The 23457-nt window shown below is 36.7% G+C and overlaps 2 protein-coding genes across 6 annotated transcripts in view; one reads left to right on the forward strand and one right to left on the reverse strand.

Annotated features, from left to right (window-relative positions):
* LOC134158493 (uncharacterized) overlaps window positions 1-23457 on the reverse strand; it is a 494286-nt gene that overhangs the window by 142696 nt on the left and 328133 nt on the right. The window lies entirely within an intron of this gene.
* The window catches only part of GRIK2 (glutamate ionotropic receptor kainate type subunit 2), a 405127-nt gene that overhangs the window by 88086 nt on the left and 293584 nt on the right, over window positions 1-23457 (forward strand). The gene's annotated exons all lie outside the window — the stretch shown is intronic.

The following is a 23457-nucleotide window of genomic DNA, read 5'->3' on the forward strand; positions in this document are numbered from 1 at the left end:
ATAAATAAAGGGGTGTCTGGCTGCATGAAGGCATTTTGGACAGCCAAACATAAACACATACAAGCACAGCTGACTACTGCAAGCCATGGTGAAGGATACCTAGCCCAGATGCCAAGCTTCTTGCTGTACTTCTTCACCCTCATTTGCCTTTCATAAGGAAGTTATGTAAAAGGGAATACCTTCTGCATAGCTGTGACAGAGCAACAAGTGCTAGGCTTTTTATGGTGGGAGTACTGCATGCTCCCGTGGGACAAAAAGCATTGAAAAATACCTTGTCTGTTATGAAATGTAGATGCAGCAAGTCTTTGGTGGTGTAGAAGGGCAGAGGGGCATTTTCATACTCTAATTAGGTTACTGTGGGCTTCATCTCCAACGTGAGTGCAATCCATTATGTTCTTTACCTTGGAAAAACCAAGCTGGCCATAGCTGGAATGCATTTTGCCAGCATCCACAGACATGGCACATGCACATATACGGGTAAGTGGATGAGATACATCTGTGGTCTAACCTATAAAATTCAAAGATTATTTATAGACTAAGACCCATGTTATCCTAAGTATGGAGCTCTGAAAAGCATAGTTCTTACTCAGAGGTGAAAGATGAACTCATCAGAGCTATGCTTTTATACCATTTGTTACAAATAAAAAGTGATTTCAAAATAATAGCCTTTAAAAGTATATATCCTCATATTAAATACAGAGTTCTTATTACAATACTTTACAGAGGTACAGGTTAACTATTTGAAGGAGTAATTATGCATTTATTGAATTTCTGTGGCTGTTTTATTTTTAGAATTTTCCTTGGAGGGTTCTTTTTCCAACTCTTATCCAATAGTTTTGAAAACATAAATAGTCTGGTTATTGTCAAAGGTTCCACCTGAAGAATACTTCTTAAAATGTCTTCTGGATTACTTATTCCAGCAGTAGTGCCCTATTGAAAAATGCTCTAAATCCTTAGAGATGAAAGGTGACAGGTGTTATATGAATGCCAAGTGTTATCTGTGGCAGATCTAGGTCAAAAATCTTAGTTGAGGCAGTAATATTCACCTTTGCTCAACAAGTGATTTTTGCAAAGGGCAGTTTTGAAGTCATGTTGAATGTTTTCAGCATCTGTCAATCTTTTAAATGAGTGCCATGTTGATGGGAGCAATTGCTGCTTGGTACTGTTCCTCTGGAAATATTTTTGGTTATGTAGCCTGAGAAATATTTCTTTCACATAGATGTGGCTATAGATAGCTATACTTTACAAACTGCATGGTGGTATGTAGGGTTAGTAACGAAGGAGAAAGATTGTTGATTAGATTGTATATGACTGTTGAAGATTTTAAGACATGAATTTCATGATTTTGGGGTTCCTATATATAGGTAGCAGAGAATGTTTGTAATGGAACTTGACAAAGTTCAGATTCAAGATTCTGGTGAATCTACTAAAATATATTGTGCATGATTTGATTTGAGCTGAACAATATTTCTGGGTTAGTAGATATAGCTTCTTGCCACTTCTTATGAGTACTCTTTCTGTCTTTTTATGAAATCGAGACGGAAACAAAACCATGTAGTGTACTGAAGGTTAGTTTGCTTTTCTGAGGCTTTGCACTAATAAAATTTATAGTGATTAACATGGTCATGAATGTCACAAACTGTTAAGTTTATAGCTCTTAATTGGTCTGGTTTATGGCAATGTTTGGAAAGACCTTATATGTTAATATTGCTTTAAAAATGAAAGTATTATGTTCTCAAATAGCACAGGTGCTCAAAAAAGCAAAACGAAGGAAAAAAGTCCCTTACTTATGATTGCTTTCTAAAATATATATATAAATACACATTTCATATATATATGATTTTGGGGTTCTGTCATGGTTTAAACCAAGCCAGACAACTCGTTCACTCACTTCACCCCCCCCCCCCCCCCCATTCTTGCCCTCCCCCCTACTCCCGGAGGGACGGAGAGGAGGGTCAAAAAGAATGCAACTCCCACTGGTTGAGATAAGAACAGTTTAGTAACTAAGGTATAACACAAATCACTACTGCTACCACCAATAATAATAATGATAAAAAGAGAATACAACACCTCACCACCAGCCAACCAATAACTCGCCCCTCCCCAGCATGACCAAGCACCGACCGATACCTCCTCCAACCCTGCAGACTCCCAGCCCTTCTGGCTAACTCCCAGTTACTTCCTCGGCATGACGTGCTGTGGTATGGAATACCTCTTTGGTCAGTTCGGATCAGGTGTCCTGTCTCTGCTTCCTCCTGGCTTCCCTTCCTCCCTGGCAGAGCATGAGGCTCACAAAGTCCTTGGTCAAACCAAAACATCATTGTTTTCAGCTCTGTTCCCAGGCTGAAAGTCAAAACACTGCACTGCACCAGCTACCAAGAAGGAGAAAAATGACTGCTACTGCTGAACCCAGGACAGGTTCCTGTATAGGTAACAGAGAATATTTGTAAAGAAACTAAAATCTTGACAAGACCAGTTTCAAGATTCTGGGGAATCTACTAAAATAGACTGTGCAGCTGGAGACCAGTAACGATTGCTGTCCCTGAGGTGTTGGAACTGGTCTTGTTCAACATCTTCGTCAGTGACATGGACAGTGCGCTTGACCGTGCCCTCAGCAAGTTTGCTGATGAGACCAAGCTGTGTGGTTTGGTTGATACGCTGAAGGGAAGGAATGCCATCCAGAGGGACCTTGACACACCTGTGAAGTGGGCTGATGCCAACCTTAGAAGTTTAACTGTGACAAGTGCAAGGTCCTACATCTGGGATCGGATAATCCCAGGCACAGCTACAGGCTGGGCAGAGAAGAGATCAAGAACAGCCCTGTGGAAAAGGACTTGGGGTGCTTGTCAATGAGAAAATGAACATGAGCCGGCTTCAGTGTGCACTCGCAGCCCAGAAAGCCAAACGTATCCTGGGCTGCATCAAAAGGAGCGTGACAAGCAAGTTGAAGGAGGTGATCCTGCCCCTCTATTCTCCTTTTGTGAGACCTCACTTGGAGTATTGTGTGCAGTTCTGGTGTCCTCAACATAAAAAGGATATGGAACTGTTGGAACAAGTCCAGAGGAGGGCCACAAGAATGATCAGGGGCAGAGCACTTCCCATATGAAGATAGGCTGAGAAAGTTGGGTCTGTTCAGCCTAGAGAAGAGAAGGCTGCGTGGAGACCTCATAGCAGCCTGCCAGTATCGGAAGGGGCCCTATAGGGATGCTGGGGAGGGACTGTAGTGATAGGACAAGGGGTAACAGGTTAAAACTGAAACAGGTGAAGTTTAGATTGGGTATAAAGAGGAAGTTCTTTACTGTGAGGGTGGTGAGGCACTGGAATGGGTTGTCCAGGGAAGCTGTGAATGCTCCATCCCTGTTGGTGTTCAAGGGTGGGTTGGACAGAGCCTTGGGTGACATGGTTTAGTGTGAGATGTCTCTGCCCATGGCAAGGGGTTTGGAACTTGATGATCTTAAGGTCCTTTCCAACCCTAACTATTCTATGATTCCATAATTTTTAAAAATTTACCAATAAGAAAAAATGAGGCAATATGTTTTAGTCTTAACTGAGCAAATTCATGCACATATACAAATCTTTGTTGCTATTATGCATTGATTTTTACATTTTTGTTGTTTTGCTTAAGCAGTTATTTAAATCTTCTATTTCAAATAGTACTGCTATTTTCAAAGACCTACTAAACTTTTAATGGGATATCTGTATATACAATTTTAAGGGTACTTTTAATTTTCCCAAGTGTACAAATATCTTTTTTTTTTTTTGAAGGGACATAGCCTGACATTTTTATTGGAGTAATTGTCTTTCTGTATTGATTTTTTATTGGAATTATGTTGCCATTTTTAAATTATTTTTGTTACATTTTACAACAAGAAAAAAACATTCAGTAATGGTATTCTTGTGGGAAAAAAAATACTGTTAATTTCTATACAGCTCTAAAATACCACATATTTAACTTGGGAGGAGAGCTTGTCAGTGTATAATGTAAATGACAGCTTCCTTCACTTGCAAGTTGAATCTACTGGTGACTTGGTTGTGAGCAGGTCCGAGCTGAACTGCAGGAAGGGAATAGATTGTGTTTTCCAAAAGCTCTTTGATCACAATGCGAAAATCGGAGCAAATATCACACACACACAAAAAATCCCTACTGAAAATGTTTTAAGTTTCTTTTCTTGTTGCTTTGTTAGTCAAAGGCCCAGAGTAACAATTATCTTTTAGTGGAAATCAATTTAATTTAAAATTAAGTTCTAATATGATGAAAAGAGAGCTCCATATGTAACAAATGCCATCATGTTTTGCCTGGTTTTCTTCTGAATACACTGCTGTCATTCCATTTATAAGCACAATCAAAGGAGTGACAACACCTTTAAGCTCATAAACTTGGATACAAATATCAGTGCAGACTAATCATCTGTACTCAGACTTCTAGTTTGTAATCTGAGCTTCATGAATTGGTGCTAAAGGAATCCAAATTATTTTAAAACTAGCTATGTATCTCTGCAAGAGCTTGCAGTAATACCTATCTCCTCAATTTTGGTTAATAATTATAATTTCATGATCTTTTGCAAAGCTGTGTATTTTTTTTGAGAACAGCTATTGTTTTGGCTCCATATTGTGACTGCTAGGAATGTCTCTAATCAGCCAACCCCTACCACTGATTTATAAGCATTTTGATGCATCTGTAGTTCCTAAATACTTGTTACCTTGTGATAATTTTGCATATGACATAGTATTTGCTACTGTTTGAATCAAAATTATCATAGGTATCAAACGACACTTTACCACGAGACTTTATTAACATGGCTTTGTTCTTTCCCTGTTTAGCTGCAGCTGTAATGCCTACTGCTCTACAGACTTTGCTTTCTCAGTCTGTTGACCTCATTCTTTGATATATCTTTTCTTTTCGCTCAACCTTTACTTGAAAATACTTGAATATATGTCTTTTATTTTGCCATGCCTTGTATCATCTAACCAAAATTCATTGTGCCACTTCTCGGGACTTCCCTTACTTCCAGGTAATCAGTAGAATGTAAGTACTGATAGCTGGTTCATAGTTAAATTTAAGGTTGTGAAAACGTGTTCAGCTGAATGTGAAAATTGTGCTTGGAGAGTATTTCATCTTGTAAAGATCACTCTGTGTTGGATTTCCATAAGAGCAGTTTGGTGATAGTTCAAAGTGATACGTTTACTAATTCAAACGTAGCAAGTGCTGATCAGACTTACCATTATTTCTTATACATTGAAATGATGAAAAAGTATATTTTAGTTCCACATTATAGTGTCTCATATATACTTTTTTAGTGAAAGTACTCAAAATCATATTGTATTAAAGCTTGGTTATGAATGGAACCTAGAAATTTGGGTGTACCTAAAAGGAAAACAGTAAAAGACTTCCTCCCAAAATGCAACAAAAAAAATCTTCACTTAAAACCATCTACAACATGTGCCCTCCACCTGTCAAGTGTTTTAGTTCTTAAGCCAACATGCTCTGGTTGGGTGCAAAATCTACCTACTAGTATCTCCTCTCTGCCTACTAAAAGGACTAAAATTTGTTGCACATTCATTCTTGTATCTACACCTGACAGCAATAATGCAAAATTTATGTACCTCATAAAATTACTCTAGAAAGCTGACTTGCTGCAAATAGTAGAAAAGCAATGAAAGCATGGTCTGTGCTGTTGCAGAAACACACTCTTTTTGTCTTTCAGCTTTCTTGTGTCCAATCATTCTATTTTTGCTTGCAATAAAAATTACATCTGTAAACTATACAACATGCTGTTTGATATGAATAACTAAATTTATATTTAAATCTTGAAGCCTAGAAGCAGCCATGTATATTTTATCTATAGGGTGGCTTGAACCCTAGTGGCAAGCCCATGCAGGACAGAAATTTTGGTAATTCATCACTAAAATGTCATGAGTAACTGATAGTAAGATATATCACATTTAAGAATGTTGGTAGAAATGTTTTTTTCAGATTGTATAGTATAATCTCTTTAGGGACACACTAATTCTCTTCCAGGATGACAGAAATAAAAAGTGAAAAAAGATTTATCTCTGTCACAAAAAGGGCAAACATGGACTTCTTTGATTTCATCTTGGTGTGGAAGTGGTCTTTGCTTTGAGCAAGGCAAGTAAAAATGGAAATAAAATTTATCAGCACTGAGTTTATACAAATCTTATTGTTAGTATGATAAAGCATAAAGTAAAAGGTAAAATTAATAATTGTGGTACAGTGGTAGACAGAGACCCCAAGAACACTAAGCCCCATTAAGCATTTTTTACTTAAAAGGTAACAGTTTTGAAGTAGTTATAGGCAATAAGGGCATGCAGTTGGCTTCTGAGAACTATGTAGAACTTGCATATGTTAAAATTTTTGTATCTGATTTTGTGTACATTGTGAAATATGATGCTAAATGCAATTATTGTAATCTAGAGTATTTTTTACAAAATAATTATATCAATATGGAATTTGATATGCACTTGTGGGATATCAGTTCTATGGTATTATAATTTGTTAAATTACACTCTTGACTCTCTTATTCTGAGAGCTTCCTCACTATTGCTAGGTTTCTGCCTATTAATGTTCTCACATAATCACAGTGAAGGAATTGTCCCCAAGCAAATAATTGTTGTACAAAATGAAAGAAAAAAATTACAGATGTGTTTTCTTTTACTAGGATTTGAACAGGCTTATACCATGTTTTTAACTGTTTTATGCATAGTGGCCAGTCAGTACTTAAAAAGTAATTAATTAGCAATTAATTAATAATTAATAAGTACTAAACTTATGCATAGTGGCCATACAGTATTTAATAATTGTAAAAGACTTTCTTTGAGATATAATAATATTTTATATGTGGTAGTCTTATGTCTGTGCAGGTAGCTGATCTGAATTAAAGCCTACTTGTAGTTTTATTAGTATTTATTTAAGTGGGCAGTTTTTCAAAACTACGAGTTTTCTTTTATATTCATTTTAAAAGTAAGGGTTTGACAAAAAGAATATGTAACAGAAACAATGAAGGAAAATAAAAATAAAAAATGAGCGTAACTCCTCAAGTGAATGTTTACAATTAAACTGAGAGATCGGTAGAAACAACCAAAGGTAGAACTCATAATTATAATAATATTTCCTATAATCATATTTCCTGGAATTGATGCAGAGGCTAAACTCCCTATGTGTGTTGGGTGGGGGGTTTTCGTTTATTTGTTTTCTCCCTTTTTTTTTTCTTTTTTTTTTTTTTTTATGTCATAGTCCACAAAGGAACAAAGGATAGGTTTCTCCTTTGGGCCAAAGAATCCTGTTCTGAGTAACCCATTAGAGACCCTTTCTTTGTTGTTCGTGGAGGAACGCTGTATGTTTAAACTCCTGATATGAATGTTAGGGTCTGAAATATCCCCTAATTGTGTTGTGCTACACAGTATACTTACTACAAGGTTAAAAATAATACTTGCTGAAAATCAGACACTTTCTCCCTGTTGACTTCAAGTAGATATTAAACCAGCCCCTATCTTTTCTTTCCAACTGAAAAGAAAAACTACCCTATAGCTGAAGCAAGGTTTTAAGAATAATCTATTAAAATATATCCATCTTCACAATAAAGAGAATTTAGGAATAAGTCCTTAAAATACATGGCTCAATGTGGTCTGCTTTCAGCAGTTTAGTAAAATGGGGCTTAAGTGATCATTCAAAAAAAAGCATAAATTACACAAGTCCTGATTAGAAATCACTTTCCAACCACAATGAAAGTGACATAGATCACTGAAGTGATAACATTTTGGCCTAGGAATTCAAGTACTTGACTGATGATTTTAGTTTGTCACTTACTGGGGTTTGCTTTACATTATTCAAATTGACAAAAATCCACAAAACCTTCTTAAAATAGTGTCCTGGTTTCAGCTGTAAGTAGCCCCCCCCACCCCCCCCCACCCCCCCCCACCCCCCCCCCCACCCCAATGCCTTGACTTCACGAACAAAGATTTGGGAAGGGCTTTACCCACGCTTACTACAAGCGCACTGATAACTTAAAAAGGCAGACGTAAGATAGGCAAATCTGGCTGCAAAAAGCACAGAGAAAGGTCTCCTTGGGTGGTATATGTGGGGTGCAATTCTTTCTACATTGTCTTTTCTCCTCGAGACTAGTTCTGCGTGAATTCTCAAAGGAGTCAACAGCATTATGTATGGTGTGTCTCCAAGTCTCCTGATTGGAGGCCAAGGTGGACCACTGATGGTAGTCAATATGGTCAAGGCGAAGGTATTGTTTCAGGGAGTCCTTATATCTCTTCTTTGGGGCACTTCTCTTGCAGCAACCCATGGCAAGTTCACCGTAAAACACAATCTTAGGGAGGCAGTGATCCTTCATCCTAGAGACGTGCCCTGTCCAGCACAGCTGCAATTTCAGCAGTATGGCCTCGATACTGGTGATCCCTGCCTGTTCAAGGATGGTAACATTTGACACGTAGTTAGTCCAATGGATGTTTAGAACTGTATGGAGGCAGCGCTGATGAAAGCGTTCAAGGAGTCGCAGGTGATGACAGTAGATAACCCATGATTCAGACCCATATAAAAGAGTAGACAGTATAACGGCTCTATAGACACTGATCTTTGTACTTCAGGTCTTTATTGCACCAGACTCTTTTATGGAGTTTTCTGAAGGCTCTATGTGCCTTTGCTATTCTGTTGTCTATCTCTTTGTCGATTGTGGCATCCGAGGAAATAATGCTTCCCAAATAGCTGAACTGTTGAACTGACTTAAGCTCTGACTCGCCAATGGTAATGTGGGAATGATGACAATCATAGAATCATAGAATAATCAGGGTTGAAAAGGACCTTAAGATAATCTAGTTCCAACCCCCCTGCCGTGGGCAGGGACAGCTTACGCTAAATCATATCACAAAATTCTAGTAAGAGGCGACCGTTATCATTGCAGCTGCCAACACTGTGCTTGCCTAGTACTCCTTTCCAGGCTTCAAAGTTCTTACCTACTCAGGTGTTGAAGTCATCAAGGATTAAGATCTTATCTTCTATAGGAATTTTTTGAGTGAGGTGAAGCAGGTTGGAGTAGAATTTTTCTTTTTCTGCAGGGTCAGCTTGCAGAGTTGGAGCATATATGCTGAAAAGAACAACATGTTGCTTATTGTGTAGTGGAAGACATAAGAAGATAATACGATCAGAATGACCTATTGGCAAATTTTCAAGTTTAGAGACAGTGGAGTTTCTAATCATGAAACCAACTCCAGAAAGATGACTTTTGGTTTTGGATTTGCCTGACCAGTAGAGCGTGTAGCTGGCACCATGTTCTTTAAGTCTACCTTCCTCATAAAGGTAAACTTCACTGAGAGCAGCAATATCAATGTTAAGTCATGACAATTCGTGGGCAATTAGCGCAGAACGGCACTCAGGACGCCCACTGCTATCTGTACCAAGCATGGTTCCAATGTTCCAACATGCGAGTGTCAATCTGGACACACCTTTGGAAGCAGGTGTATACCTTTGTTTCTTTGTCTTTAATCGATCGCAACAGAAGATGCCCTTTGGCAGCAGCTAGCCAATCAGGTGGAGGAGGAGATGAGCTTTGGTTAGGCCACCTTTCCTAGGCCTCTCTCCATATGGAGGAAGCAGTGCTCTCGTTGAAAAAAGGCTGCTTGGTCATTCAGGATGTTGCCGAACAAGACTGTCATCTTCTGGGTCAGTCTCGAGCGACCAATGTCCTGAACCGCCTGCATGCAGGGTTGGGTCTGCGACTTCCAGTGCACCTTATCACCTGCTGTTTCGCCCCTGGCCTGTTGCTACAGGGCTTTGCAAGTGTGGGTAAACCCTTCAGGCCTGCGCAGTGGATATTTTAGGTGAGGCACAGCGTGCACGGAACTGGCCCCACCCTTTACACCTGAGGTTTATCTGCCAGGGCCTAGTGAGCTTGGAGGGTGACAGCAAAGTCCTAAGGTTGTAGGTTTGATTAGTGTCCTTCTCTTAGATGGATGGCCTTACAGGGGTATATGAGCTCTATCTGCCTGGGTTTGAAGTTAGAGTTGTCCTTCTGCTAGGATGGTTGCCCAAAGGCCAGTGAACCCATCCTACCCATAGACACACTTTGTCTGGCCCTTCAGTTGAGACCTGTCTGGCATGGGAGACCCTACTGGAGGCGTAAGCCACCACCAGCGTAGCTCCCAACCTCACAGGGGCACGCAAGCTCTTTCCCCATGACAAGGGGGTGTCTGTGAAAGAGGTATATCTTCCCAGTGAATCATAAATAAAAAAAAAAACAACAAAAAAAAACCCAAACAAAAACCATGGATAAATTGTGTCCTTTCCTGCATCTGAGTCTTCAGCATGTTTATAATTTTCAGAGTAAAGCTTCATAACTAATTGCCAAAGTAATTAAAAATCTCATATGCCACGTTCCCATCAGTGAAGCAGCAAAGCTGAAGCAGCAGTGCCAGGTTTTTATGTGGTTTTGCTTTCTGCTTACTCACTGGGTTCTCTGTTGAAATGGTGTCATGTACTTTTCTAAAAAGATAACTGAAAGATAAGTTGTCTGGGTCTTTATTACTCAAGTAACCACTGTAATAACATTTGGCAAAATATTTTCCTTGCCTGTTAGATTTCCTCTATTGAAGGGAAACATGTGGAGATCATGGGAAAAATAGAGGAATTTACAGGGCTAATATGTGTACAAATTTTAAAATGACAACTAAAGTGTTGTAAAGTGATTAGTAATCTTATATATCTTAATTTTCAAAGTCTGATCTGATTCCAGAATAAAAGTAACAAGGTCATAGAAAGACAGAGCCAAGTGGTATGGAAACTTCTTTTGGAAAATATCAGTTATTGTTACCACGTTACATATACCTTGAAGTTTCTCTGACAGAAAATATTGTACTTTATGGAAAGTGGAACCAAATATCATCCATAAATGGAATTTTTCAGAGATCAAAGGTCTATGCTTTCTTCTTAAATTAAAACTGTTGTTGAGATTTTCTTAGGCTCTGCATATCAAAATCTTCTGTCTCTACTTACAATTCTTTTTTGGTTTCTACTTTTTTGAGTAGAAAAACTTACTAACTATCTTTTTAAAGCAGTAAAAACAATTATATAAACCAGAAAAAATATATTGATCAAAAGTTTAATATCTATAAAAGTAATGGCAACAAAGGTGTTATTTAGGTAGTTGACTTTCCATTTTATCTAGAAAACCATGTAGTTTCATGGGAAAATGTCATAAAAATAAAGTAATTTATAATTCCTTTAAAAATTAGGTTGTAAATTGCCTATGCAATATTGACATACAGCTTCAATCTGTATAAAATAATATATAAAAAAATAAATATCACCAAATAACATTAACACAAAGAAGAATTTTGGTTTAAATAGCCGTAGCTACAAGTTTATAAGACAATTGCGTTTATTGCAGGAGTACACCAGTACTGTCAAAACGCAGACTTTTTTTCACTTAAGTTACAAGAATTAACAAACCTCTAGAAATATTCCTGTTTCATACACAATTATAAAGTTGAAATAGTTGACGATAATGTAGTAATTCCATTCAATGAATAGAAGACTAACTTCAACAGTCCTTGACATATTGAGGTACAGTTGACAGTTAGAGGTACAGTCACAAAAAAAAATTTTGCTTGGTTTTTCGATGACATTTTGAGAAGTTAAAAAAAGAAAAAAAGTCCCTTTCTTACACACCACATATTTTGTTCTCTAAGATCTAACATTCATTAATTGTTTCTCTAATTGCTTTATGGGGATTTGTTGTCTGATACATTTACCTTTCATTGTTTGGAATGTCTGACAGTCACTAAATATTCTGATAGAATAATTTAGCAACGTAAAAGCTGTTCAAATAATGGTGCAAATAGCAAATGTGTTTAATTACTATTAAATAACTCCTATCTAGTTTTATACCATGACAGAACATACAGTGGAGATATAATGGAACTATTATTCTAAGATAAATCAGATGGTTGTGCATATGAACCATGTAATGCTAGATTTTTCCTTTACCTGTGATCTAATTTTACATCCTTGGAAGTCAGTGATTAATGGTTTAAAGATTCCTAGGCTTAGGGTAACTTAGAATTGAGCTTTCATTTTCTGATGTATATAAATAAAAATCATAATTTTCCTACTTTACTTGATATATCAAAACCTTTTCCTTATTGAATAAATCTTAGGGACATAAAAGCAAGAATTTAGGGTGATTCAACTTCATTTAAGACATAAAATAGTTTTAGATGCAGAGATATTTGATTTGGACAATTATAAAACAATCCAGACATGTTTTGCTGTGGTGCTTGATCTATTTAGGGCTGAGCCCCCCCCCCCCCCCCCCCCCCCCCCCAGCAATGTAACTGTGGTGCTCTGCTGAAAAATCTGGATTGTTTTCTGATGTGAGATAGCATCAGTATATGTGCTGTATAATGCTGGAGTAAGTATCAGTTTATATCTTCAGTCAGGGATTTTCTATTTTACTGTTACACTGGACTTTCTGTAAGTGCTGCTAAATGGTGAATTACAGATTAGGTAATTTAATTTTTGGCAGTACAGCTACATTCTGTATAGGTTCAAGAGCTCAAGATGCATTTACTTCTTGCGCTGAACGCTGGTGGGGAGTCAAGGTCCTCTGTTCCCAGTACAATATGAAAAGCATAGGAATGATCATCACACCAAATGTACTGATATAAGAAAAGAGTTTTTGTCACAGTACAATTTCTATTTAGCACTTTGTACTAAATTTTTTCATAGTTTGGTAATAGACTGCATGGGTGAGAGCCTCTTTTCTCAGACGCGAAATTCTCAGAAATCCCAGAGTGTCCAGAGAATTGTAGACATACAGTCATTTGAGTCTTTCAAGGGGAAGCACACGGGAGCATTTTCAATCTTTTAATTTTCTTAAGGAATTGAATTGTTGAATGACATTATTTTAAACAATTGAGATATATCACACTAGATAAAGCATCCATTTGAATTCCAGTTCTTCTTAAAAGACAGGTTTAGTATTGAATACCAAGGGGACATTGGATAGACTACAGAATCTGATGTGGTAGTAAGAGCCTTCTAGGAGCTATCTTTGCGCATATTAGTGCCTTTGGAACATGACTTTTTATGCAGATGATTTTTACTTACTTGGGTCTTTGTGTACACAAGCTGTAATATAGGCTACTTACCTAATACGAATTTAAATTTTGAATGAATCTCTGAATTCAGAGGGTAAGCTTATTCATGTGACCAATTTTTATTTTTACAAAGTTCTAGATGGCTTCAACTAGTAGATACATGATCAGTATTTATCAAATAATTTCAGCCTATTGTATTTTAGGTATTGTTTAATAAGTTTCAGAAGTACAGTGAAAACTTTTTAATGCTTTATTTATTTTACAAATGTTTTATTTTAGCTCCCTTTGTATGCCGCTTTCTCTCTCGGAACTTTATTAAATAAGAAAACTTGCTTGGTTCTTCTGTCTAGTTGTAAAAGGCAATATTTCTTTGTCTCTGTTTCATATATGTAATTCTGGCAGCTGTCCATTTCTGTTTTGTCCATATACTAGTACTTCATATGCTTCTGAATTGAAAAGCACACTAAGATCATGGATTTTGTATTTTCTTAGGGTTGGTGACTATACAACACTTTAAACTGGAATCTCAGAGGAACTGGTTTATACCTCCAATTAAAAATTCTTGAGAACATACACAGAAATACATTTGTTCTATGTTTCCCAGATTTACTTTTAATTAATTTTCCTATGTAGTTAATCATGCTTATTTGCACTTTTGAGCTGGATTGACCCAAATTGGACTTGGGGCTCCTCTGTAAAATTCTTTAGAATTGTGAAAGATATCTCCTGCATTAAAGATCTCAGAATATGAATCAAAAGAGAGAATTAGAGTCTTACTGATGAGGAATGAAACAGATTTTTTTCTTTCATTTGTTTGTGGTTTTTTTTTTGCAAGTGGGACTTATAAACTCATTTCATGTTACTCCATGTCCCCATGCAAGTCTAACAAACTACAGTCACTGAACTTCTACACATTGTTTGGCTACAGATTCATAATTTAAAAGAAGCCAAGAACAAGCTAATGCTGTTTTTAAAATTATTGCATGCAAGGGAAAACCAAAAAAGGTATGATAAGAGCAAGCTGATTCATAAATAGATGAACGTAGACCACCTTTTAAAAATATTTACACTTTTCTACTTCTTTTTAAATAATGTCTGTGTAAACTCTAGCAGAAGGTGGCTTTTAAGGACTTTTTCTATTTGGAATTTTTTTTTAGCTGTTACTAGATAAAATTTCTACTTGCAGATGAGGTGTGGAGTGATACATAGTACTTGCAGTAGTAGTCACAGAAGGGAATATTGCTTTTTAGGTTTTAAGAGAGAATGTACAATGTGCTTCTGAGAGCAGCTTCCTCCTGCTCTTTTAGTATAGGTCTAGTAAACTAAGGGAAAGATTCTGTCAAACATGTCTATTGTTATTAAATATCTAATCTTAGTAGAATGATGTGGTCTTACAGCTCAACATCTGCTGCTATTTACTTAAGGACTGTGAAGATCTGGATGATGATCTTGGGAAATACACTAACACTAAACAGAAGCCCTGCTCACTTTAAAATAGATGATTAATCATGGCTGTATGGATAGCCAGTGAGTGCAGTACTTATCTTCTAACTTTCAAAAACACTTCAGTTTCTTTGCATCTGTTGTGATTTTTCTGTTAGTTACTTCCCCAATGAATATTTTGTGATTCTTGGTGAAATGGGAGATTTTGGTAAGGCTTTGCCCTTCCTAAGCTTTAACCTTGTGTCATGGTTTAAACCTAGCTGGTAACTCAGTACCGTGCTTATCTCCTCACTCCCTTCTTCCACCTCAGCTAGGATGGGGGGGACAATCAAAGTAATGTAAAACCTGTAGGTTGAGATAAGAACAGTTTAAGAACTAAAGTACAATATACTACTACTACTAATAATGATAAAGGAAATAACAAGGGAAGAAAATATAAAATCAAAAAGGAAAAGGGGAAAAAACCCAATAAATGCAAGTGATGCACAATACAATTGCTCACCATCCACTGACTGATACCCAGCCTGACCCAAGCAGCAGTCTGGCCCTTATGGGTAACTCCCCCTAGTTTCCATATTGAGCATCAAGTGCTGTGGTATGGAATATCCCTGTGGATAGTTTGGGTCAGGTGTCCTGTCTCTGCTTCCTCCCAGATTCTTCTGCCCCTCCCCACTTGCAGAGCACAAGAGACTTAAAAGTCCTTGATCAGAGTAAGCAACAACTAAGTAACAACTTAACTTGTTATAGCAACAACTAAAACATTGATGTGTTATCAGCATTGTTCTCAGACTAAAGCCAAAACACAGCACTGCACCAGCTACTAGGAAGAAAATTAACTCTATCACAGCTGAAACCAGGACACCTTGTGAATTCAGAGCTCTGTGTAATGGTTTCAAACTTTTATTAGGACAGTCATGCTCTAGGGTAAGGATTCCCTCCTCTGTTCCCATACTGTATTCTATAGCAATCTTTCACTCATTTTTATAAATGCTATATTTTGACCTTAAGTCAGTTCTAAAGAAGAGACTCTTCTGACTGAGACCTTAGTTCAGCTGCTGAATAGGGACACTTTTTCCATCTTGAAACAGAAAAATGTGTAAGCCATCCAACAGCACTGTGAAAACACTGCAGAGACAAGTAACTTCAGTTTTGCTAAAAGGTAAACTGACAAGGTCATAACGTGTAGAGTTTGCACTTACTCATTCTCTCAGGATACAATAACAGTAAAACCAGTCTAAAATAACAGATTTCCAGGACTATGAGCTGGGTTTCTTTGCATGAAGTAAGAGGCCTGGCTGAATAAGGAAAACGCTGTTGAGTGATTTAGGAAAATCTTTTCTATCTGTTCCACAAAATGGCTCAATTTATATATATATAAAAAAAATAAATATATACATACACATCATTAGTTGTGTCATTATTAGGGGAGACTTTCAGAACTGCACTATTCATAGAGTGAACTTAGTGCAATGAAAAATAGTTCTGCTGCCTGTTGGAATTTAGAGCCTGAGCTGTGTTAGCCAGTTGAGCTAACCAATATGTATTACTTCAGATCATTATTAAGAATGTTATCTAATGACATCTAACCTTTTTTTTTCTGGAATGATTGATCTTTTTTGCACTTAGCTAAACTGTCAAAAGAGGTTCAGTGTCCTAGCTTGAAATATTTAATCTTATGGCTTTAGGGATTTTAAAGGAAATTGTTCACACTTCCTAGTAATAGCTGCAACTAACATGCCTGATGCTGCAGTACATGGTGAGAGTCATTATACCAGATGCTAGTCTACGTAATTTCCAGGTCAATATCTGTTAGAGAGAATTCACTTGTAAGTGTAAATTCTGCTTTCTGTCCGAACAACCCAGTCATATTTACTATAGTGCTATAGGAGGCAAATCCTATGCAACTGCTACACTAATTAGATTGGATGAGACACAAACCCATTCAGCTTCTACTTCCTGTTGCTATTAAATACAAAAGATGGATTTTATGGAAAAGGCTCATGACCTTAAAAATACTTGAAGGGTTTATTTTGCATTTAAATAGTTTGCATTTATGCAAGGAGTAAACAACTTAGATTAATTTTCTCTAAACATTCAAACTGTATTGATTTTTCTACCTTTAGCCATTAGGCTGATCAAATTTACTGCTGAAAAAAGAGCACCTACAAAATCCTAAATATATATCATAGAGGACTGTTAAAGTAGTAGCTCTATTGATTTTTTCCTTTCCTCAGCTTCCCAAGTCTCCAATTTCCTATTTTATGTCATCTTGTCTGAACTAACAGATTTATAAACCACCCCCTTGAACAGTAAAACCATTTGCCATTTGGTGGAACTGGCTGACATTTCATTTTTGCTGTGCAGATTGCAGATAATGTTGACATTATTTTGATGAGCTCTGTAGTACATCATTAACATACTGCTCATGACTGAATCTGAAAAGCTTTTACTCTTGTAGTGTAATAACCTGCATTTTAGCTGTTAAAGAAATGATGTAGATTTTGCTGAGAGAAAATAATGTTTCAGCATAGTAAAATAGAAATTGCATTGAAGTAGCAAAATACAATACTTAAGTATATGTTCAAAGTGAAGGAAGAAGACCCCATAGAGGATGTGTTTACTCTTGATATCTACAAATCTTGCATAGAAATGATCAACATTCATGAAATAGGCTTAAGCCCAGACTATATCAGCACTGTAGAAATGCAGGACTTGTCAACTAGAGGCATATAGATTCCTGCTTGCATTGCATGAAAATTAAAATTCATTTAAAGTTGTAGGTATAATCCCATTCTTGCACATACATGACTATTTTTGCTGAAAAAGAAACCAGCTAGCAGGATCACAAAGTAGTCTTGAATGACCAATAGCGCTGAAATTCTAGGTGTATTTTCATCAAGTTGGCAGACAATTATAAATGAATTTATTTTTGTAATGTTTTAATATCTACATCTATAGATTTCTTTGTAAATCAAGCATTGATTTTGAAAGTTGTACTTTACCTGCTGTTGAGAGAGAAAACGTATGTGGAGAAACTAGGGAACTGATTTTAAATTGTCTGTCACCCTGAAACTACACCTCCAGGATTCATCATTAGCATTACCAATGATCTTAAGCAAATTCCTTATACTTATATATTTTTCTCTGCCTTCTTGATGGTTGCTCTTCGTAGCTTTGATTAGGTATGTTTTGCCAGACAGTGAGTTTTTTGTTTCTGTAACAATTATGGATTGTATGATGTCACCTTTCTCCATGGTAAATTGTAACTTCAGCTACATTAGGACTAATTGTCAACAATTAAGATTACATTTAACAGTGAAGAGGTTTCTTATTGTGATTAGAGGTGACAGTATGTCGTCTTGCTTGATTAATAGCTTTTCAACTGCATGTTCCATGTACATAAATTCTTCCAGTGACCAAACAGGTGTATAGTTTTAGAAATACAGGATCCAAGCAACCATCTACATGTGAGAGTCTTTCCAAGGCAGACTAATAATTCAGTTTCTTTTAGTTAAATAGATAAACTTTTCTTTAAATATATGAACATAGAAGATGAATTCTTCATCAAAAGGAAATCTTTCTTCTGTGTTGAACCCTGATCTGAGAAAAATCAATGGGAAGAAATTAAACTCCACTGGGGGATGGAGAATGAGGGTTGTGACCAGTTCACAGCAGTTTTTCTCTGCTGTTCCTTCCTCCTCCCACTTTTCCCTTGCTCCAGTGTGGGAGCACAAACTGCTTCTGTGTGGGTCCTCCACAGGCCACAGCTGTTTTGGGAATATACACCTTCTTTTGGCATGTGGGCCGCAGCAGGCTGCAACAGTGTGGATATCTGCTCCACCATGGTCCTCTGTGGGCTGCAGGGCAATCTCTGCTCTGGCACCTGGAGAATCTTCTCCCTTCCTTTTGCTTTCACTTTGGTGCAAACAGGGTGGTTTCTCTCAGGTTTTGCCTGTTTTGTTGTGCCCTTCCCAGCCTTTCTCCCTCTTCCCCTCCTTCCCCCCCCCCCCCATCCCCCCAGCATCTAGGTACAGATCTGTAATACAATTGTAGTGTAAATACATTGATAAAATACTGATTTCTCTATCAGTTTCATGTAGAGTAAAATTTTCACACATCTCAATGACTTCATCAGCAGCTATTTATTTTCTGCTGTATATGTAGATGAATTACTTGTTGTCAGGGAGACAAAAAGCTTTTTCACTATTTACAAAGTATATGCTGTGCAGAATAAGAAACAAACATTGCCTTAGCTGACATGCTTTGCCGTGAAGAACAAGTGCTATCTAAACCATAACTATTTTATTTCAGCTCTACAATGAAAAATATGAAATAATTAGACTTTATTGTTCAATAAATTTGTACTTTTTCCATGGAGTTTAGTATTTTTGTTATTAATCTTAACTGGAAAAACTAGGTTGAGAAGTATTTGTTCCCCTTCCCCAAGTAGTTTCTCACTTCTGAAAAGATCTTTTTGAAGATACTTTCAAGATAGAAAAAATCTTAGGATTTTTTAAATATTAATTTTGTACAGGTAAAACTATTACTGACTATGAAGCAAAGCAGTAGATCTGAGCTGCCTGAATTTTTCTTTTTAGCCTTCTAGCCAAACAACTTTTTTCCCAAGTGTTTTCTGGTTTCTGTTTTTTAGAAGCTTCAGCATCTGTAAAACATATTGCCTGTCTCTCATAAGGCCCCCCTCGGAGTACTGTGTGCACTTCTGCTGTCCTCAACATAAGGACATGGAGTTGTTAGAGCAAGCCCAGAGGAGGGCCACGAGGATGATCAGAGGACTGGAGGACCTCCTGTATGAAGATAGGCTGAGAAAGTTGAGGCTGTTCAGCCTGGAGAAGAGAAGGCTGCATGGAGACCTCATAGCAGCCTTCCAGTATCCTAAGGGAGGGGGCTAAGGATGCTGGAGAGGGACTCTTCATCAGGGTCTTTAGCAATAGGACAAGTGGTAATAGGTTTAAACTTAAATAGGGGACGTTCAGGTTATGGATATAAAAGATGTTCTTTACTGGGAGGGTGGTGAGGCACTGGAATGGGTTGCCCAGGGAAGTTGTGAATGCTCCATCCCTGGCGGTGTTCAAGGCCAGGTTGGACAGAGCCTTGGGTGACATGGTTTAGTGTGAGGTGTCCCTGCCCATGGCAGGGGGGTTGAAAAAAGATGATCTCAAGGTCCTTTCCAACCTTAACCATTCTATGAGTTTATGTCTACATCATTTAATGTCTTTGGAGTTTACAAGTTGACAGCTTGATACTACGTTTGATACCTGCAGGTGTATAACTATATATGCTAACAGGCAAAGGTTGTTTGACCTTTTGTTAGTGCATACATATTCCATAGTCTTTAAAGTGATTTACTTAACTGACAGATTTGCATTTTGGGGCTGTTGCAGTCAAATATAAGAGTATCTTTTCAGGAAAAGTGGGTTATAGTAGGACAGAGTAGCAGCAGAGATTTACAGCAGCCCCATTAGAAACATAAAATTCTTGTATTTTCTCAAAACCTCCTATTTTCACAGCTGATGAAGCAAACAGAAATCATGTGATTACTTAATGAGCTGTGAGAAACTGGCTTTGTGAAAAGTACACTATAGTCCATTGTCTGCAGGGGCTTTGGCATGCTGTGCACTGATGAAATCACGGGGACAGTGACTAATGGCAGTGCTTTCCAGGTTCAGTTTTCCACTTTGCCATAGATTTTTTTGTGCTCTTGAACACTGCCTTAAGTTGGTAAGTTAACCAGGCAGCTGAAATGGGCTCCTGCTGCTTTGCTCTGCAAAATCAAATAGAAAGCACCTAGATTACCCTTGAATTTACAACATGTAAGATGAATTTGAGTATCCTCTTTGTCTTTTTTGCTGTGTTTTCTGCAAAGTCAGGTGGTTGTTTGTGTTTTAACTTTTACCTGAAATTGAGTTTCAGCTAAGCCATCAAACACATGTAGATGGTTTAGCCCAGGGCTTTCTATGTGTACAGATGATTAGAACCAGGCATTATGACACATTTTACCTGTGTTTTCATAGTTTAAAAAAAAAAAAAGAATGATTTGCATTTTTCCTTCCTTTCTTTCCTAAATTGAAAAAAACTTTTAGTATTTTGTCTCTGGAGTAAAGGATATCGGTGGACTTGAACGGATTCAGCTTCATTAAAAATGCTGAGTGTGGCAAAATCTGTTCCATACAACATTTTGACCTGGGGTTTGAAGGGGTGTAGAGTACTCTGTTGCAACCAAGCTGACTTAGGCTCAGTAGTGCAGTATCCATCACCTTGATGTGTGGGAAGGATGTAAGAGAAAATACATGGGCTCACAGCACTTGTGAATTCTAATTTACTTAACTCATTCTGTAGTATGTGACTGAGGCTCCAGTCACACTGGGGTACAATGCAAATAAAAAAGCAGCACCCTTTATTTACCAAATTCACTGTTTTAAGAAGTAGTATTGATATAGTAAAAAATCTTCAAGAGGAAAAGAAAATGCTGTGGCAATCCCTAATAATATTTTTTCTTTTTTCCTTGTTAATATTGGAATTGCTTTAATATTTTAATTTATTCCTTTTGTGTATTTATGTTAAAAAGATATTTTCCATATGTTGGATATGTATTCTTTGTCATCTTAAACTCTAAAATCCTAGCCTAGATCATATTCCACAATGTAGTGTTCTCTTGCAAGGCAAAAAGCATCAACCTGAACCCTCTTGCACAAAACAGGACTGGGAACCTGCATCCCAGGTAATTTGACCTTCAGTGGTCAGACCAAAAAACCACCCAATTTATTTTCACAGAAAATGTCTGTTTTTTCCAGAGCCCAATACTGTTGATGGCAATTTTGACTATTTAATAAATCAGAATCTAGCATTATTCCACTTTGTGACTCTGACAGACTAGTCATAGTCTTAACTGACAGTGACAATTCAAGTTGTGCTCTGAAGGAGAATTCAAACAGATAAGAAAATATGTCAAAAATTTTAATCTTGATATCATGCCTAAATCTAGGTAGGGGCACATCTTATCTGTCCCTATTTGCGTTGGTTGTAGCTGTTATGCATCTGTATAAGGAATGCCATTTTCTGGATAGCCGGGCATTCTTCTGTCTCATGCAAAACACTTTCTCTCTCCAGAGCAGAAAAAAAGAAAGGTATTAAAATATCCATGCAGACCATTGTAAGCCAGCTCTTAAAGTCTGCAAACCAGCTTGTGAATTCATAATAAAGACTTCAGTCATTTTATGCAGGCAATCCTAAAGACATGAAAAGTACTTGAGCAATAAAATAGAATTTAAGAGACAATTAACTGATCTTGAGTATGTGTAACCTTTGGAATAATTATAATATCACATATTTTTTTTCAGCTGTATAAATAAATAAATAATAGTACTCTCTAAAGTTTAAGTCTACATTCAAAAACTGTAGTTTGAATGTTAACTTATATATGTAATTTCTGTTACTCTGTCCATGGATCTTAATATGATTACAAAAACTTAAATGTTTGAAGATGGTCTGTAAGTTAGAAAAAAACTATAGACAGTATTCCATGTTTTTTCAGATTTTTTAAAGATCAAGATAACTGACACAGCGTTTTGTTTTTTTTTTTTAATTTTTATTCAAACATTTCAGGCTATGGAAGAAAACTATTTAATTTGAGTTCCCCGAGTGACTTCCTGAGCAGTGTAAGTGGTGTATATTCAAGTTACTGCACCATATCTTTAAAGCTGGAAATTCATTTTCACTCTTGCATTAATGAGTTACAGTCTGAAAACATCCTTGTTATAGGTAAATTGTTAGGTGATGTTAATGTTTAATTATATATTTCTTTAATAATACTACTGTTAGTAGGTTCTAGAAAAGTAAATCCATAATATTCTGGGCTGAAATTTAGGGGATGATAACATTTAAGGAATTTTATAGAGGCTTTTCAAGTGTTAAGAACTAGTGTTAGTGATTCAGTAAGATACTGAGCAGTCTGCTTAACTTTAAGCATGTGAGTAATTTTTGAGTACACATAATTTAATATTACAGTATCAGTATGGTTTCAAAATATGATTCAGTTTTTCTAGTAATGTTTTCCTGGATTTCTAACATTTTTTGATGTTAACACTAAAAATAAGATTTTTTTTTTTAAATCTTTTGTAAAAATTATGCTTAATCCAATGTATTAACACCATGTATGGATGCCTTGATCCCTGCATATACAGAATAGTGTACTTCCTGTGTTTTGTATATTGAAATGTCTTTTTTTTTAATATATCATCTTTTCTTTTTCTATGTTTAGTATTCTCTTAGGAATGGAGGTTATCTTACTTATGTAGGATACTGTTTTCATTGTAAAGAGCATGTTTGCATCAACAGAAAATGAGAGATGGTGATTGACAGCTGTATTTCTCAAAGATGCTTTTCTAATTTTAAGACACATTTAAACATCTACATCTTAACTTCATGCGGATGTCCATCCTTTCCTACTCAAAGGTCAATGAAACAAATTTGTAGCAGACATTGTGGATCTATCTCAACATATACTGAGGAGATTGTGCACTGTTCTAGGCTGTTTAGGATATATGGTCCCCTGAAAGAGGAGAATAATGCAAATATAATTAAAAATAAAGCTTTTGGGACATTTTTTTCTTGCAATTAGTTTTGTGTATTTTCTTCGCTGCTGTATTTTTTATTAGGAGTTAGTGAACTGCTCAAGTTCACTAATATCAGAACTGCAAAAAGCAGAGACTGTTTCTAATTAAAGATGTAGAACAGGAGCCTGAGAGTCAGTCTTCAACACTTATATAAAGAATAATGCTACAAGTCTTGTAATTTAATGTCTTTCTCAATGCACCCTGCTGAGTCTGAGGCCACTGGATAAACTGCACAGGAAAATGACCTATATAAATATTTCCA

The sequence above is a fragment of the Pezoporus occidentalis genome, unplaced genomic scaffold (genome assembly GCF_034315485.1).
Source record: "Pezoporus occidentalis ecotype Australia unplaced genomic scaffold, CSIRO_AGI_Poc_V1 ctg13, whole genome shotgun sequence".
Lineage (NCBI taxonomy): Eukaryota > Metazoa > Chordata > Aves > Psittaciformes > Psittacidae > Pezoporus > Pezoporus occidentalis.